Genomic DNA, 20,058 nt, shown 5'->3' on the forward strand with positions numbered 1-20,058 from the left:
TATTTGATAAGGATGTTTAACTGGATTTCTGTCGTGTTTTGCTATTTTACAAATTGAACAATTATTAATGACTTTGGTTATTATTTTAAATAATTTAGGGTAAAAAACTTTATTCTTCAATTCAAGAAATATTTCTTGTATGCCTCTGTGATTGTTACGAAGGTGTTCGTTTTCTATTATAGTTAGTATTTCATTTTTGTCCGTAATTTCCATTAGTTTTGTCTTTGATCTATACAATGTTAGATTTTGAATTTGAAAATTCTGAGTATAAATGTCTTGAAATTCAAGAAAAAGTTCGTCGTTCTCACAAAAAATGCACATTAACCCATTCTCTAACAATACTTTTCGCATTATTTCTTTTAAATTAGACTTTTCTGTTACAACAATGTGTGATTGACACTTTTTGTGTACAATTTTTATAAAAAACTTTTCGTTTTCGCCATATCTAAGATAGATCTGATTTTTGAAATAATTAATGGATTTCTCTGTAAAAAAAATGTATTTTAAATTATCTTCCTGCGCACTGTGAACCGTTCCGTCCGTGGACCATGTCTCTAATTGTTCTTCACTATTATTGTTTTGAATAGTTTCATTATTAAATACTATTGCTGTTTTGCGATCCTCATTCTTTACGTATCTACTTAAGCTATCCGCTACCGTGTTGTCCTTACCTTTTATATAGGTTATGTCAAAATCGTACTCGTTAAGAAGAATTTTCCATCTTTGTAACTTCATGTTAGGCTCTTTGAGATTGTTTAACCACGTCAAAGGTTTGTGATCGGTTTGAATTGTAAACTTGCGACCGTATAGATATGTTCGAAAATGTTTTACAGACCACACAACAGCAAGCATTTCTTTTTCTATAGTCGAATAGCGTATCTCATGGTCTGATAAAGTACGTGATGCAAAGGAAATTGGATGGCCGCTTTGGCTAAGCACAGACCCGATGGCAAACTGAGATGCATCGGTTGTTAATGTAAATTTTTTATTAAAATCCGGTGGTTGTAAAACTGGTTCACTTGTAACTAACTTCTTCAATGTTTCGAAAGAGTTTAAAAATTCACTATCTTTAGTGTCAACAACGCAATCTTTTTTTAAATATCGGACCATTGGATAGGCAACCTTTGCATAATCACGTATAAATTTCCGATAATACCCTGTGATACCCAAAAATTGTTTAATCTCTTTCGCGTTGGATGGTGGTGGCATCGCTGCGATTGCTATAATTTTTGATGTATCCGGTCTGATGCCGTCAACTGAAACAACATGGCCTAAAAATTTCGTTGTAAATGCTGCAAAGTGACACTTTTCGCCTTGAATTCTCAAATTTGATTCTCTTAGTTTCCTAAAAATTTTCGTTATAGAGTCAATATGTTCTGTAAAGCTAGTAGAAAAAATTAGAATATCGTCCAGGTAAACGACGCAAATTTTATTGACATAATCTCGTAAAACATGATTTATTAGTCTTTGGAAAGTCGCGGGAGCTGTTTTTAGCCCAAAGGTCATACGATTAAACTCGTAGTGGCCACTCGCTGTCGAAAATGCCGTCTTGGGTCTATCGTCTGGATGTACTTCGATCTGGTGGAAACCTTTAGCAAGGTCGATTGTGCTAAAATAGCTACACTTTCCCAGTTTGTCGAATATGTCTTGCATATTCGGAATTGGAAACTTGTCGTCCATCGTCTGTTCGTTTAACTTCCTGTAGTCTATTACAATTCGCCACTTTTGTTCGCCACCGTTGTCGATTTTCTTTGGTACGACCCATAGAGGCGAATTATAAGGACTGTTGCTCGGAACAATATTTTCTGCGCTAACATCTCATTTATTTGTCTGTCTACTTCGGCACGATGCACAACCGGGTACCTATAAAGTTTGGTATAAATTGGCGAATCTGTCTTAGTTCTAATCCTATGTTGTATAACACTAGTAAACGGTAGATTGCTTCCTTCCTCGTAAAATATGTCTCGGTAATTGTTCAGTAACTTTTTTAATGTCGATTCGTCTTTTGAATTTAAATGTTTTGCAAATGTGCTATTAAGTGCACTGTCGCGTACTTTGTTTTGACAACTAAATACTTGCAAATTTTCATTTTTTAAATATTTTTCTACTTCGTACTCCTCATCTTCACAAAAATAAATCGGTAGTGTCGCATTTTCTGTAACAAGCTCCCGAGTTTTATAATTGACTATGCAGTTTAGGCTAAGCAATATATTGTTTCCCAATATACCGTCGAAGTAATCGTGAAATGGTAGTTCAATAAAATCGACAAACTGATTTTCTTTCCGAAATTATTTAAAAAGTGGTACGCTATACCGTATGTTTGTTGAGACATTTCCGTTTAGGAGTTTAATATTGAAGGTGGGCGACATTGTTCTCCATTTCGGATTGCAAAGCTTTGGGTTTATTATGCTAAATTCGGCGCCAGTATCAATAATAAATTTTAGTTTTTTCACCTTCGTATTTATGACTATATAGGGTAATTTCCTTGAGCGCCAAATTGAAAATTCTGATTGCTTTCATTCATGCCTATATCCATTGGCTCAAGTGCAGATTCTTTATGAGAAGGATTGTGATATTGGTTGTTATAAAGATGTTGGTTACGTCCAGTTAAATGATTGTATTGTGTACTATGGTTTGTTTGTTGGTTGTGATTTTGTGCTCTGTGTGACTGGTGGCTAATGTTGTGCGTTCGTCTCGATTGTGTAGAAAAATTTGGTTGTCGAGTGTTATAACTGTGTTGTTGTCTATGTTGATTTTGAAATCTTTCGTTATTATTGTTGTATCTTCCCGTACTTCTGTAATTTAATGTCTGTTCGAGATTTCCTCTATTTCTATCGTAATTTTGTTGTGGTCTACTACTGAAATTATTGGAATTCGAGGCTTTATAATTTAAATAGCAGTTTGATTTTATAATCTCGAAAGCGTTCTTTAGACTTGTTGGGTCTCGACTTACGATTATGCTTTTGACAGGTTCCGGTAACCCGTATTTAAAAGAATTTAGGGCAATTCTGGCATTGCTTTCGCTGTTTACTTCAGGGAATCTGTTTTCACTGAAATAAAGCGCATTGTTCAACCGACATAAAAGTGTTGCTAATTTATTATAGAAGTTCTCAATTGAAGAGTCACATCGACATGCTCTAATCTTGTCGATTAATTCTTCAACTGAATTTTTCTCGCCATGATAATCGATCAAACCCTGTTTAATTGATGGCCAAGTATCTAAGTTTCCATTCATTAGTAGGGACCTTCTTGCACTACCCGTAATTTTGTCTTTAATGTTGCCCATTAACAATATTTTATATTCGGATGGGAGAGGCTCCAAAATAGGCACCATTAAGTCAATTCTTTCGATAAAATTAAGTAGTGCGTCTATATTACCATCATAATGCGGAATCGCATTTAGATTATTTGAAATAAGCTTAAATCTGCTACTTATGTCCAACTGATCCATGTTTTACGCAATTTAATTTATAAATCGAAAATTTACAATAATTTTGAACTTAACCAACAATACTTCTAATTCGCTTCTGCGTTACAAATTGTATTTATCAGTATTATACTTCTTAAGAAGGAAGAAAAAAAAATGAATTCTTAAGCTATCGATACGGTTCGTACTATTAACTTCTATTATACATACATACATTTCATTCTGTAGAATAGATTAATAATTAAAATGAAGGAAATTATGTTCTTGTTGTTGATGCTGCAATTGGTTCTGCTAAGCTTCCAATTCGACGTTTACAAGTGTCTGCTGCCTGTAGCCACTGGAGCTGTTGCTGTTTTTATTGCTGTCACTGTTGCTGCTGTTGTTGCTCGTGTATGTGATTTTTTTTTTTTATTTACTTGTACCCACAATTGTACGTTTTTCTACTTTTTTTTCACTGGTGTAACTGTTGAGTTTTTTTTTTTTTTTTTTCTTACTTGTAATTTTAGTTATTATTGGTCTTGCATGTAATTTTTCTTGTTCTTTTCGCTTTAGACTGTACTCACAATTTACGTTTTTGTTCTTTTCTTTTCTTCACTGGTCTAACTGTTAAGTTTTTTTTTCTTTAAATTTCCGTTACTATTGGTTTTGCAAGTAATTTTTCTTGTTCTTTTCGCTTTAGACTGTACTCACAATTGTACGTTTTTGTACTTTTCTTTTCTTCACTGGTCTAACTGTTAAGTTTTTTTTTCTTACTTTAAATTTCCGTTATTATTGGTTTTGCATGTAATTTTTCTTGTTCTTTTCGCTTTAGACTGTACTCACAATTGTACGTTTATGTACTTTTCTTTTCTTCACTGGTCTAACTGTTAAGTTTTTTTTTTTTTCTTACTTTAAATTTCGTTATTATTGGTTTTGCATGTAATTTTTTCTTGTTCTTTTCGCTTTAGACTGTACTCGCAATTGAACGTTTTCTACAATTTCTTTCTTCACTGGTGTAATTGTTAAGCTTTTTTTCTTACTTTAACTTTCAGTTATTATTGGTTTTGCATGTAATTTTTCTTGTTCTTTTCGCTTTAAACTTTACGCACTGTACCCACAATTGAACGTTTTCTACAATTTCTTTCTTCACTGGTGTAACTGTTAAGCTTTTTTTTTCTTACTTTAAATTTCAGTTATTATTGGTTTTGTATGTCATTTTTTCTTGTTCTTTTCGCTTTAGACTGTACTCGCAATTGAACGTTTTCTACAATTTCTTTCTTCACTGGTGTAATTGTTAAGCTTTTTTTCTTACTTTAACTTTCAGTTATTATTGGTTTTGCATGTAATTTTTCTTGTTCTTTTCGCTTTAAACTTTACGCACTGTACCCACAATTGAACGTTTTCTACAATTTCTTTCTTCACTGGTGTAACTGTTAAGCTTTTTTTTTCTTACTTTAAATTTCAGTTATTATTGGTTTTGTATGTCATTTTTTCTTGTTCTTTTCGCTTTAGACTGTACTCGCAATTGAACGTTTTCTACAATTTCTTTCTTCACTGGTGTAACTGTTAAGCTTTTTTTTTCTTACTTTAAATTTCAGTTATTATTGGTTTTGTATGTCATTTTTTTCTTGTTTTTTCCGCTTTAAACTTTACGCAACACTGCCCACAACTGTACGTTCCTCCACTTTTTCTTTCTTCACTGGTAATTGTACGTTTTCCTACTTTTTTTCTCCTCACTGGTGTAACTGTTAAGTTTTTTCTACTTAAATTGTACGTTTTTTTTTTCACTGGTGTAAATTTGATATGTAAGATGAATTCTAAATCAATACTCTTTTTATGAAGTTTACTATTGAACTTTTCTTCCACGCGTTCCAACACTTTCCCCAATTTCTCTACTGCTTCGGCAGCCGGGTCTGACTGTTTTGTCCAATAAATAGTTTTAATATTATAAATTCGAATGTAATGCACTTTTGACTTATGCGCGCCGAAATTTACTCTCGCGCCTTTTATTAACAATGGTTTTATTTTTCTTTTAAATCCCGAAATTTTCTTTTAGGTTTTACTTTGCACACGCTTTTAAATTTCTTTTTCAGAAAAAACTACGCGTGGTTCGCTTCCGACTGCGCCAGTTAAGTATTTGAAGATGAGTTCTTTATTTCGGCAATTCAAAAATCGAACAGACTTATTCTAGTTACATTGAAATGCACTAGGCTACTTAAAGCGAATAACGGGTGGAGTGGGCGACATGATAATTGTTGCAATAGGAGATGGGAGACAAGGAGAAATAGAAATTAAGTGTTGGGAAGCGTACGGAATATGATGTGTAGGGTGTGGGGAATATCTGGATACATAACAATATGTAAAAGAATCGTTTCTGGCCACTCCCAAGTGAATGGCGATCAGAGAACTTTCCTCACTTGCGTGAACTTCTACACATGACTCCATCCTCCATATACACACATATATATTATACAACATATCAATTATATTATACACGACATACGCGTATTTCAATAAAATAATCGGTAATTCGGAAATAAAAACTCTTATTTACGTAAAAGAGTTTTCGGGTTTTTACATTCATCTGAATTTATACCAAAAAATTCACCTTTAGTAATATATTGATACTAAATGAGCACAGACTCCAAAGATTCTAAATCTACTCAATTTTTAAAAATTCCGAAAATGATTTCTGATGACAAAAGTCCAAGTACACCTGCAGAAGCTACACGCTCGAAACAAGGTGCTACAAAGCAAAAAAGGGGAAAAGATATTTCTTACGCTAAATTCATTTCTGAGAGTGACAGCTTAATAAGATACTGCACTCGATTTTCATCTTCACCGATTCAAGATTACTCTGAATCGGTGCTAGAAATCAAAAATCAAAATATTGACAATTTCTGGGCACGTCTCCAATACGCATATGACGCGATAGTAGAAACTGACGACTCAGATCTACCCGAAAATTTCAAATCCTCGGCTTACGCCAAATATGAAAATTGCCTTGACCAATATGAAGAGACAAAAGCCATGATCTCCGATCAATTGAAATTAATTACGTTTTTCTACTTTTTTTTTCACTGGTGTAACTGTTGAGTTTTTTTTTTTTTTCTTACTTGTAATTTTAGTTATTATTGGTCTTGCATGTAATTTTTCTTGTTCTTTTCGCTTTAGACTGTACTCACAATTTACGTTTTTGTTCTTTTCTTTTATTCACTGGTCTAACTGTTAAGTTTTTTTTTCTTTAAATTTCCGTTACTATTGGTTTTGCATGTAATTTTTCTTGTTCTTTTCGCTTTAGACTGTACTCACAATTTACGTTTTTGTTCTTTTCTTTTCTTCACTGGTCTAACTGTTAAGTTTTTTTTTCTTTAAATTTCCGTTACTATTGGTTTTGCAAGTAATTTTTCTTGTTCTTTTCGCTTTAGACTGTACTCACAATTTACGTTTTTGTTCTTTTCTTTTCTTCACTGGTCTAACTGTTAAGTTTTTTTTTCTTTAAATTTCCGTTACTATTGGTTTTGCAAGTAATTTTTCTTGTTCTTTTCGCTTTAGACTGTACTCACAATTGTACGTTTTTGTACTTTTCTTTTCTTCACTGGTCTAACTGTTAAGTTTTTTTTTCTTACTTTAAATTTCCGTTATTATTGGTTTTGCATGTAATTTTTCTTGTTCTTTTCGCTTTAGACTGTACTCACAATTGTACGTTTATGTACTTTTCTTTTCTTCACTGGTCTAACTGTTAAGTTTTTTTTTTTTCTTACTTTAAATTTCGTTATTATTGGTTTTGCATGTAATTTTTTCTTGTTCTTTTCGCTTTAGACTGTACTCGCAATTGAACGTTTTCTACAATTTCTTTCTTCACTGGTGTAATTGTTAAGCTTTTTTTCTTACTTTAACTTTCAGTTATTATTGGTTTTGCATGTAATTTTTCTTGTTCTTTTCGCTTTAAACTTTACGCACTGTACCCACAATTGAACGTTTTCTACAATTTCTTTCTTCACTGGTGTAACTGTTAAGCTTTTTTTTTCTTACTTTAAATTTCAGTTATTATTGGTTTTGTATGTCATTTTTTCTTGTTCTTTTCGCTTTAGACTGTACTCGCAATTGAACGTTTTCTACAATTTCTTTCTTCACTGGTGTAACTGTTAAGCTTTTTTTTTCTTACTTTAAATTTCAGTTATTATTGGTTTTGTATGTCATTTTTTTCTTGTTTTTTCCGCTTTAAACTTTACGCAACACTGCCCACAACTGTACGTTCCTCCACTTTTTCTTTCTTCACTGGTAATTGTACGTTTTCCTACTTTTTTTCTCCTCACTGGTGTAACTGTTAAGTTTTTTCTACTTAAATTGTACGTTTTTTTTTTTCACTGGTGTAAATTTGATATGTAAGATGAATTCTAAATCAATACTCTTTTTATGAAGTTTACTATTGAACTTTTCTTCCACGCGTTCCAACACTTTCCCCAATTTCTCTACTGCTTCGGCAGCCGGGTCTGACTGTTTTGTCCAATAAATAGTTTTAATATTATAAATTCGAATGTAATGCACTTTTGACTTATGCGCGCCGAAATTTACTCTCGCGCCTTTTATTAACAATGGTTTTATTTTTCTTTTAAATCCCGAAATTTTCTTTTAGGTTTTACTTTGCACACGCTTTTAAATTTCTTTTTCAGAAAAAACTACGCGTGGTTCGCTTCCGACTGCGCCAGTTAAGTATTTGAAGATGAGTTCTTTATTTCGGCAATTCAAAAATCGAACAGACTTATTCTAGTTACATTGAAATGCACTAGGCTACTTAAAGCGAATAACGGGTGGAGTGGGCGACATGATAATTGTTGCAATAGGAGATGGGAGACAAGGAGAAATAGAAATTAAGTGTTGGGAAGCGTACGGAATATGATGTGTAGGGTGTGGGGAATATCTGGATACATAACAATATGTAAAAGAATCGTTTCTGGCCACTCCCAAGTGAATGGCGATCAGAGAACTTTCCTCACTTGCGTGAACTTCTACACATGACTCCATCCTCCATATACACACATATATATTATACAACATATCAATTATATTATACACGACATACGCGTATTTCAATAAAATAATCGGTAATTCGGAAATAAAAACTCTTATTTACGTAAAAGAGTTTTCGGGTTTTTACATTCATCCGAATTTATACCAAAAAATTCACCTTTAGTAATATATTGATACTAAATGAGCACAGACTCCAAAGATTCTAAATCTACTCAATTTTTAAAAATTCCGAAAATGATTTCTGATGACAAAAGTCCAAGTACACCTGCAGAAGCTACACGCTCGAAACAAGGTGCTACAAAGCAAAAAAGGGGAAAAGATATTTCTTACGCTAAATTCATTTCTGAGAGTGACAGCTTAATAAGATACTGCACTCGATTTTCATCTTCACCGATTCAAGATTACTCTGAATCGGTGCTAGAAATCAAAAATCAAAATATTGACAATTTCTGGGCACGTCTCCAATACGCATATGACGCGATAGTAGAAACTGACGACTCAGATCTACCCGAAAATTTCAAATCCTCGGCTTACGCCAAATATGAAAATTGCCTTGACCAATATGAAGAGACAAAAGCCATGATCTCCGATCAATTGAAATTAATTAAAGCAATTGCACCTACTCCACAACGGAGAGTAGAGCTGCCACAAATTCAAAGCCAAGAGGCGAGTTCAGGCATTCACCTTAAAGTGACAGCATGCGATACAGAAACATTTCACGGAGGTTATGACCAATGGCCGTCCTTCCGGGACATGTTTACGGCCGTGTACATAAACCATCCTAAATTATCACAAGCACAAAAACTGTATCACCTCAGATACAAAACCAAAGGTCAAGCAGGCGTAATAGTCAAACAGTTCGCATTAAATGACTACAAGTTCAATTTGGCTTCGGAAGCTCTAAAAGAACGATACGAGATTGAAAGAATATTGGTCGACCAACAAGTCACCATATTAATGAATTTACCAACAATTCAGAAAGAAACAAGTGAAAGGTTCATAAAACTTCAATCCACTATTTCAAATTGTTTGTCGGTTCTATCGACACAGAATATTCCAACAAAAAATTGGGACCCCATACTGGTAAACATATGCTCCGCGCCATTACCGGAAAAATCTTTGCTTCTGTGGGAGCAATCGCTCTCATCACGAAGAAAATGCCCAACGTGGCAACAGATAAAAGATTTCTTAACCACCCAACACGAAATTGCGGAAAGGATAGATAAAAAGACGGTCAGAACCAAAAACGTTCAACACGACCTAAATCGAAGTTTCATTAGAGACCAAGCTAGTAACAACAACAGTTTAAACAGAAGCTTTTTTAAAAATCAATCGTTCACATCTGAACAAAATAAATTAACGTCATACGAACTGTGCAAAGGAGGGCACAAGCTGAAAGCTTGCGAAAAGTTTAAAAAACTTAATATCAATGAAAGGAACAACTTTGTCAGAGCAAAAAGACTCTGCACAAACTGCTTGTCCCACTCACATAATCTCAATAATTGCGAAAGCAAATTCAATTGCATATATTGCCACAAGAGGCATCATTCAATGTTGCATTTCAATAACTTTCCTAGCACACCCCAAAGTAGCGCTTTCTCCAAAATAGCCACGGGTTTAGTTGCAACCGCAACTCCCGAAACACAAAATCCCCAAATTTGCCAAGAGACACCATGTTGCTCAAAGGCTTTAAAAACACAAACGCTTCACACAGCAGTTTTTTCCATCGAACACCGAGGAGAACTTTTCAAATTGAGAGCCCTAATAGACCAAGAATCACAACGATCATTCATAGCGTCTAAGGCACAAAATAAGCTAAAACTGCCAACAAAACATGCCAATTATGAAATTACGGGAATGGGGGAAGAGTAGTACAAAACTCAAATAAAATCTGCCCCATTACTCTAATTTCCCCCCAAGCGGATAAGCGCATTCAAGCAGAAGCTATAGTCTTACCGCAACTTACGAACATGCTTCCAAGCTATCATATAAATAGTAAGCATTGGCAAAAGGTTACACACCTAAAGCTAGCAGATCCTAACTGCAACACCCCCGCTCAAACAGATCTTATATTAGGCAACGACCTTATACCTCAAATTATTCTAGAAGGGGTTGAGAAAATTTCAAACACCCTTCTAGCTCAAAATACTATGTTCGGTTGGATACTAAGTGGACTAGTAACAGAACCAGTTACCGCCATGACAACTCAAGTGGAAGAGATATCCAATGAATTCCTTAATTCACAATTAAGGAAATTTTGGGAGTTAGAAGAACTTCCCCCATTACCATTACAACGCCAGAAGATCAGTATTGTGAAGACTTTTCCAAAGCCACAACTACTAGATCAAGAAATGGTCGGTATGTCGTACGACTACCATTTAAACAACAATTTCCAGATACACTCGCCATAGGTCACTCTCGCACCTCTGCAATACAGCAGTTTCTAAGTATGGAAAAAAAACCTACTTAGAAAAGGTGAGCTCAAACAACATTATGATGGTGTCTTAGAAGAATACCTCCATTTAGATCACATGGAGGAAGTAAGCCCATGCGAAAAAATTATAAAGGGCAAATATCACTCATTCTACTTGCCACACCATGCAGAAAACGACAAAAGTTAGAGTTGTCTTTAATGCCTCCAGATGCACTAGCTCGGGGAATTCGCTCAACGATATTCTATTCACGGGCCCCACACTCCAACCAGATTTAATGCTCCTCATACTAAATTGGCGTATATACAAATACGTTTTCAATGGGGATGTTGAAAAAATGTATCGACAAATAGTCGTACATAAAGATGATCAAGATTTTCAACGAATTATTTTCCGAAAATCTCCCAATAGTCCATTACGCGACTTTAAATTAAAAACAGTTACCTTTGGCGTACACTGTGCCCCATACCTCGCCATTCGTACACTCCACGAACTGGCAGAAGACACAAAGTCAGAATGTCCTTCGGCAACACAAGTCTTAAAAACACATACGTATGTAGACGACATCCTGTCTGGGAGCCACAGCCTCTCATAAACATACGAGTCCTTATCACATAGTCCATTACGCGACTTTAAATTAAAAACAGTTACCTTTGGCGTAAACTGTGCCCCATACCTCGCCATTCGTACACTCCACGAACTGGCAGAAGACACAAAGTCAGAATTTCCTCTGGCAACGCAAGTCTTAAAAACACATACGTATGTAGACGACATCCTGTCTGGGAGCCACAGCCTCTCACAAACATACGAGTCCTTATCACAAGTGATAAAAGCCCTCAACACCGCAAGTATCTTAAAAAATATACCAAACGATAACAAATTGGATACTAATTTCCTTATATTTGAAAAGGAAAGTATAACAAAAACACTGGGCATCCAATGGAATGCGATATCGGACCAGTTCTCATACACGATAGAGTCCATAGCCGCATTATCCGCCATAACAAAGAGGCAAATTTTATCCTCAATGGCAAAACTTTTTGACCCCGCAGGATGGCTTACGCCAATTATGATACAAGCGAAAATCCTGATTCAAGAATTATGGCTAGACGGAACAGACTGGGACGAACAAGTGAAACCTCTTCGCTTAGAAAAGTGGTCCCAGTTTGCTAATAATCTAAAAGATATCTCGCAGATACAAATTCCACGGTGTGTAAACTATTCCCCCGAATACAAAGTGGAACTACACGGCTTCTGCGATGCCTCTGAAAAGGCATATTGTGCCACGATCTATGTGCGCGCACAAAGCGACACCGCAACCACAAGCCACCTACTAGCTGCAAGAGCAAAAGTAGCACCTCTAAAAACGATAAGTTACCACGACTTGAATTCTGTGGCGCTCTGCTACTAGCAAAGCTGGTTTCCATAGTGCAGACCCACATGAACATGACCAAATGCAAATTATATCTATGGTCCGATTCCGAAATCGTTCTAGCCTGGTTAGAAAAGACACCACACTCGTGGAAAACATATATTTCTAATCGAACCTCTCAAATACTTTACTTACTTCTGAATTACATCCATATATTAATGTTGCACGCAGAACAGCGCCTCATGCAACATATGGTACGCCAAGAGTATTATATTCCCCGTCTTAAGCCCCAGATCAAAAAATGCATTTTCATGTGCAAGATCTGCACTATGCATAAGCAAAAAATGCGAACTCAGAATTTGGCAGCACTTCCACCTGAACGCTGCAATTTCGCTCTGCCTTTCATGACCACAGGTGTCGATTTTGCTGGGCCTTTTCAAATAAAGGCGTCTATGCTAAGATCTCCCACTCTCATGAAAGGCTATGTGGCTGCCTTTATATGTTTCACGACAAAGGCAGTACACCTTGAGCTGTGTACTAATCTGACGACGGAGGCTTTTCTCGCGGCATTTGCTCGCTTCGTCGCTCGACGTGGCTTCAATCCAAAAACATGTGCGATAATGGCAAAACATTCATTGTAGCTCAACGAGCCACAGAGAAACGGTTTGTGGATTTCTTAAAACAAGTGTCCCCTGATATCGTACAAAAGTACGCCCCTCAAGGTATCAATTGGCAATTTATACCTCCAAGCGCTCCTCATATGGGTGGTTTATGGGAATCAGCTGTAAAGAGCTTCAAATCTCATTTCAAGAAGCTAGCCGGCAGCTATAAATTTAACTATGAAGAATTCACGACATTATTAGCTAAAATTGAAGCCGTTCTCAACTCACGGCCGCTCACAGCACTATCGCAAGATCCCTCCGACTTCACAGCCCTAACTCCAGGGCATTTCTTAAAAGGAGCATCCATTCTGGCCACACCTGAGCCAGGCGTGGAGTCGCTTTCCTTATTAAATAGATGGGAAAGAATTAAAATTCTCCATCATAATTTCAGTAGCCGATGGAACGAAGACTATATAAAAGACCTCCACAAGAGGTACCGATGGAAAAATACAGAAAATGCGCCAAAAGTTGGAGATTGTGTCCTGATTCACGACGATTGCCTGCCACCTACCGAATGGCGGCTGGGCCGCATAGAGAAGCTTTATCCAGGCTCCGACGGTCATATTCGCATCGTCGATCTCCGTACGCAATCCGGAAAGTTAACAAGACCGCTCGTCAAACTATGCTTCTTACCGATCGCCGATAACCGCGAAACGAAAACCGACAAATCGCTAAAATAAACCGAATATAAAAACAAAATAAAATAAAAATTTATGTAAATACATATATACATATATATACGACAGTGGCGGGCCAGCATTTAAGCGTGCCCTTTATATTCTAATTTTTATGAACTATAATCCGAGGGATTAAAATATTTGTGTGTCAGCACAATACTGGTGCAAGATATTCCATATACATAAATCCGATGGACATATAATTTTAAGTAGTGAACAAACCTTTGTCGTCACTACTTAAGCCTTTGAAATAAATTTTAACGCAAAGAAGAATATAAGCCCGAGCGTTTCTACTCCAACAAGATGAACGTTGCAAATTTTAATGGTAAGTGCAAGGGTGCTATAACTAGATAGATAGTATAGATTCACTGTTATCAGCTCTCTTATTTTCACGGATGCGGTATAAAGTCGCCTGGAAGTTTGAAAATCGTTGTGTTAGGTATATGGGAGCTGAAGGAGGTATTGACACGAAGACATATCATTGTCAGGAAAAGTTTATTTTTAAATTTTCATTATACATATGTATATCTCGCACATTGACCGATTTTCCGGTAAAAAGCAACTATAGGTAATAGGGTTTACATATTCGGTACTTAGAGTCTTGAACAGTTTTTGATGTATTTGCACAATTTTTGATCCCAAGGTGCAATATTTTAAAGGGATTATTCGTGCAAAAGCTTAAACCCGTTATATAAATTTTTTCTTTATTTGTATACCGGAGGCTGAAAGAAACAAGTGATATTTTAAATAGCGTTATGTGAGAAGTAGGCTCATTTTCGCACTGAGAAATAAGAATATTAGAAGAACGTTACGTATAAAATTTATTGGAAATCGGTTGAACAGGTCCTCAGATTTTATTTAGCGGCGAATTATCATTACTAACTATCACCTACGCCTGCCTTTCTTAATAACAATTATCGATTTTGTTGGGCTTTTCCTAGATAAAGGCTCCTATGCTAAGGTCTTCCACCTTATTGAAAGATTAGGTCACTGTTTTTTGATTATTTAACAATAAAATCTTGAGTTGTTTACAAATCGGGATATAAAGTTAACGCTTAATTGGTAATTATGCCTTCAGAGCTCCTCATATAAGTGGCTTATTCGAATTTGCTCTAAAAAGCTCCAAATTTTACTTCAAAAAGGTAATTGAAAATTGCAAATTTACTTAGGAAGAAAACACAACATAACTAAATCTTCAATGCATTTCTCGGCTATTCACAACACTCTCTCTCAGACGGCACCGCCCACAGTGTATCGTTTAATATGTACAAGCTAGGGGGACAAAAATATTTTAGTTTGAAATTGAATTGTTTAGGTCGTGTCGATTAATGATTTTAAGTTTCATTGAAAAATTAATATATTGTTTTTTTTAGATTTCCAAATAGAAAATAAAAAAATTGTGTAAAAAATATATTTAATTATTTTTTTAAATTTCAGAACATACATTTACTTGACCATTCTTCATTCATTTCACCATTCTTCAAATAACTCCATTTTTGAAATAGGGCAAACTCGATCTGGAAAAAAAATAATTACAAATTATGGGGGAAAGATGTGGTACTCGATCAAAGGTCATTGTACAGCTTAAGGTTGCTGTTATACAATATTTAAACATTAGCTTGGATATATGTGGATAAAAAAAGTTGCATACGTTAAAAACTTGAAAATAAAAAGAACACAAACATTTTTATATGAGTTTTCAAAACCCCGTACAACGTATTAGCTAAACGCAAACCAAGTATTAAATTGCATAAAATATACATACATACCTTCTAAATTAAATTCCATTTCATCAACAGTCGTGTTTTCCTCTCCAAACCTTGTTAAATCACTATTTAAATTGTATTTTTTATTTAAATTGAAAACATAAAAATGATAACACCGTATCACTTCGATTAAACTTGTTGTAGTTAACCGTATTAGAATATTTTGCGCAATTCTTACTTAAAATTGTGACATATCAAAGGTTGTTATAATCAGAGTACTGTCAATTATTTGATTTTTTACATTGAGTTTTGTCCGCCTTATGATCCAGACGAATCACTGTGCGCCATAAAACATACGAGGTGTAGCATTAGTGGGAGATATACAATTTTTATTATATATCGACAACGAAATTCCACTACTGTTATTGTTTTCTTACATACTTGAATAAGTGGAACGTATGTATGTATATATGATACATGCCATTGCATTGGTATATTTATATACTTATCTTACGATATTAGGTTTTGGTGTAAGATTCTTGATCAACAACAAGTTATAGGACCACAAGTTTGTTATATAATTGTACAGTTATTTTAATGAAATGATAGCATTTCGGTGTTATTATTATAATTAAAATTTGGTATAAGTCCAACACTCGAGAATGATCCAATTCAACGGCAAAAAAGGAAAAAACAAATGCTGACTTGATCTGGGCGTACAGTACATACACAGACAGCAAATGCATTTGGTTTGAATAATTTTTAAGAAGAGTTGTTAGAAAAGTTACCCCAGGAATAACTGGCTTATGGCGGCCAAGCGTTCATAACGATCTTGCATTTTGATCCTTCAATGTTGGCTCTTTCTATCATTGTGAAGCCCCTCCACAAAGCACCACATCACATCCACCCTTCTTTTCACAACAGTCACACACTGACATACTCCAATACACCATACTAGTAGAACCCACGCACGATAATAACACACTCCAACATATGCAAACATATACAACCACCCAACAGCAGCGCTGAAATATTTAGATTCTTGTTAATTTTTTTCAATATCAGTCGCTTATCAGTAACAGTTAACTTCTCATATGTGGAGACTTTAGTTTTATTTGCAATTCGTTTGTCCTTTTAATGTATAACAATGAAGCTCCGATTAACAATTTTGGTAATTTCACTATAAGATATGCGTTTTTATACTGATTAAAATTTCACGTATTTTGATTGATATTTTGCGATCTGAACAATTTTTTCGTAGATTATATTATTTCCTCAAGCAGTAATCCATGTCAATTTCTTGAAGGTACCACGTCAACTGTGAAAGTTTTCCATACCAGCCCTTGATTCCGATCGTTCGGTTTGTATGGCAGCTATATGCTATAGTGAGCCGATCTGTACGATATATCGTCAAATAAGGAAGTTTCCTATGCAAGCAAATGATTCCGATCATTCAGTTTGTATCGCAGCTATAATATAGCTGCTATATGCTATAGTTAACCGATCTGAACAATTTCTTCGGAGAGCTGTCCTCACACGAACTTGATTCCGATTCCGGCAGTTCCGACAAATGAGCAGCTTATTGAAGAGAAAATGACGTTTGCAAAATTTCAAAACGATATCTTAAAAGTTGAGGGACTAGTTCGTATATATATAGACGCCAAATATAAATTTCAACTAAAACAACAAAAATTACCCTCGTCGATGAAAAGGAAATCAAGTGCTAAAAACTGATATTGGGGAATACATAAGTCGCCTGAAAAATATATAACAAAAGCTCCCATTGAAACCAACGATAATATTAAGAACTATGAAAAAACTCAAGCCGGATAAGACGATCAGAGCAGCGCAACAACAGCCCCTATGTCCAGAGACATTTTGAAGATGCCGTAATGAAGTTGAAACAGAACTAACTGGAATTTTAACAGACCAACCCGGTCTCATAGTTCTCCAAAACTGCAACAACGAGATGAATAGTCTCATACAATACTTGATAATCGTAAGTAGAAGGATACAATAAACGGAATAGTCTGTAGCCCATATAATGTCGCATCTACTGAAATCATATATGTAACCTTCCTTCAACTGCCATTTCAATTCAAAACAATGTTACTACACTCGAAAGGGCTTTTAATTGAATAGGTAAACACGTTGTTCTTCTCTAGCTAATAAAATGAAACGTGGAAAAAAATATTTAATTTGTGAGAAGTTTTCTGTCAATTTGAACACAAATCGAAGAACATATGTTCTGACAGAAACGATTTATCAAATTGCGTTGCTCAAGGTTCCCCAATATCGGTAGTGTTTCTCATTATAGCTTTCGACGAAGTGAGCAAAATTATAGCTAATGATAAAGTAGAACATGCAATTTAAGCAGGTGATGTTTTGAAACTAAAAAAATATTATTCTGAAACAGATTAAAGATACCTTTACTAATATACTTAACGGTATCTCAGAATGGTCTCTTAGCACATGGGCGAATATTTTTTACAAATAAGTGTAAAACTTTGAATACCTACATATATGTAAAAAAAAAAAATATAGAAAATGTTTCTAACTTAAAGGTTCTATGAATAATATTTGAAAAAAGAACTAGTTTTAGGCAAAATTGTTAATTTCTAAATGGAAAACTCCACAAAAGTTTGTTACAGAACCAGTTACCACGATGTCAACTCTAGTTGAGGAAACCTCAAACAAACATCTTAATTCACAATTAAGGACATTATGAGACATATGGAAACTTCCCCCTATATTAAACAAAACTGTAAAAGATCAGTATTAGACGGACTTCTGTAAAGCCACAACTACTCGATTAAATAATGTACGTCGTATGACTACCACTCAAGCCACTTTTTTCCAACACTTCACGAATTGGCGGAAAAAACAAAGTCAGACTCCCTCTGACAACCTCATATAAAAACACTAATATATGTAACTTTTTGACTCCGCAGGATGGCTTTCACCAAAAATTATACATATATCCTGCTTAAAAAATCTCAAGCTATGTGGCATGCTACCACATTAGTGCGTACGCACTTAAACCTATTATATAAAAAAATTATCTCAATAGGTAAAACAATCGACACTTTTCATAAAATATTGCCTCATTGAGGCTTAAATTTTCAAAAATAATTGAAAACTAAAAAGGAAGTTAAGGGATCACCATACTCCCAAAACGATACAGGAATACACCTATACTTACAAAAAGGTCGCTCTTATCGCACCTATTCAAGCGCTCCTCATATGGGTGGGTTATGGCAAACAGCTGCTTAAGGGTTCAAGCTAATTATGAAGAAATCTCTATACAACGAGGCGAAGCCGGTATCCAACTCTCCCGCAAAACCCCTCTAATTTCATTGTCCCAACTCCAAGGCTTCATAAGCCGATAAAAAATTGTAAATTGCCGCTAATAAAATTAATAAAAGCAAGCAGCTTTAACCTTTAACTTATGACGTGGTAGTAAATTTTACACCTTGTGTTTTGATTTTCTCATAATCGTAAAAAAGGCTTCTAAAATAAACGACACATTTTTCAAAAAAATACAAAGAGTTTAAAATTTTCTTTCCAAATACTGTAATTAGAATTAATTTAAATCAGTTTGATGAAATTTGTAAGTATTATAATAAAAAAATCTCTAATAAATTTTAACAATAAAAATGGTGTAAAATTTACTACTACCTCTAAATCTACGTTTCGAAATTTGACCTCATAAGTTAAAGGTTAAGAAGTCGTCAGAATACGCAAAACCAAATTACTACCTCAAGCGCCAATACTTACATAAAATAAAAATTTCTATTACAACCAAAATCGCTTTTTACAGCTAATATTCTGCGCCCTTGGCTCCTCTACCAACAGTAAGCCGAATTTAATGTCTCAGAGTATACATATAAAACTAGGCAAAATATTGGCATAGGGGGCCCAGGTGTTTAAATGATTTAAGCCTCCATCCACTCTACCCTGGAAAAACTGGCGCATGCTCGGATGGTAGTTGAGAAGTGGAAACACTGCAAAATATAAAAAAAACAACGGACCGTTGATCCAAGGGACAAGTCAGAAATTAATAAAACAAAGCTCCAAAATAAAAATTAAGTGGACCCATAGTCACTGTAGAATTTATGTAATTAATATGCTAAGCGTCGAAAGCTACATAAGAGAAATGTCAGCAGATACCTGACGACATATAAGCACGCTTACTTAACATTTATTAACAAAAACAGTACCGCTGCCCATATTCCAATAGGATCTTCTAAAATAAAAACTTCTACTTGGTTATGACACACAGCAATCACACATCAACACTTCCTAAGTGGCTCTGCTTCATCTTGCCAAGCTTGCAAATGTCTTCTGACAATTAACCACATCCTTGATGAATGCAGAAAGCACTAATATGCAAGGAACAGCATTTTCCGAAAAAACACACTAGCACATCTGTCAACAGAATTTTCTTTGGATAATGTAAGAGATTTTCATATGTTTATATACCAAATTGGATTATTGAATCATATTCCGTTTAGATGTTTTTTTCTTTTTTTTTACTGGTTATATATATGTATATTAGGGTGGTTTTAGTGAACAGAGGTGAATTTTTTTTTCTGAAATTTGTGTGTGCTCACTTCTAGGAATGTGCCATTTAGTGTAAAAAAAATTTAGTTGTAAAAGTTTCAGCTTAATCGAACTTTGCCTTCCCGTGCCGAAAGAGCCTTGAAGTTTGATAAAAAGGCCATTTTTCGCGGAATAGCGTTATTTTTCGAGTTTAACTTACGACTGAT

General features: G+C 34.9%; 1 protein-coding gene and 1 long non-coding RNA gene across 2 annotated transcripts in view; one reads left to right on the top strand and one right to left on the bottom strand.

Moving 5' to 3' along the window:
* The window catches only part of LOC115065766 (carcinine transporter), a 1,371,383-nt gene that overhangs the window by 734,840 nt on the left and 616,485 nt on the right, over positions 1 to 20,058 (bottom strand). The window lies entirely within an intron of this gene.
* Positions 1 to 20,058, top strand: part of LOC125775761 (uncharacterized) — a 258,804-nt gene that overhangs the window by 128,286 nt on the left and 110,460 nt on the right. The gene's annotated exons all lie outside the window — the stretch shown is intronic.

This window comes from Bactrocera dorsalis, chromosome 1 (genome assembly GCF_023373825.1).
Source record: "Bactrocera dorsalis isolate Fly_Bdor chromosome 1, ASM2337382v1, whole genome shotgun sequence".
Classification (NCBI taxonomy): Eukaryota; Metazoa; Arthropoda; class Insecta; order Diptera; family Tephritidae; genus Bactrocera; species Bactrocera dorsalis.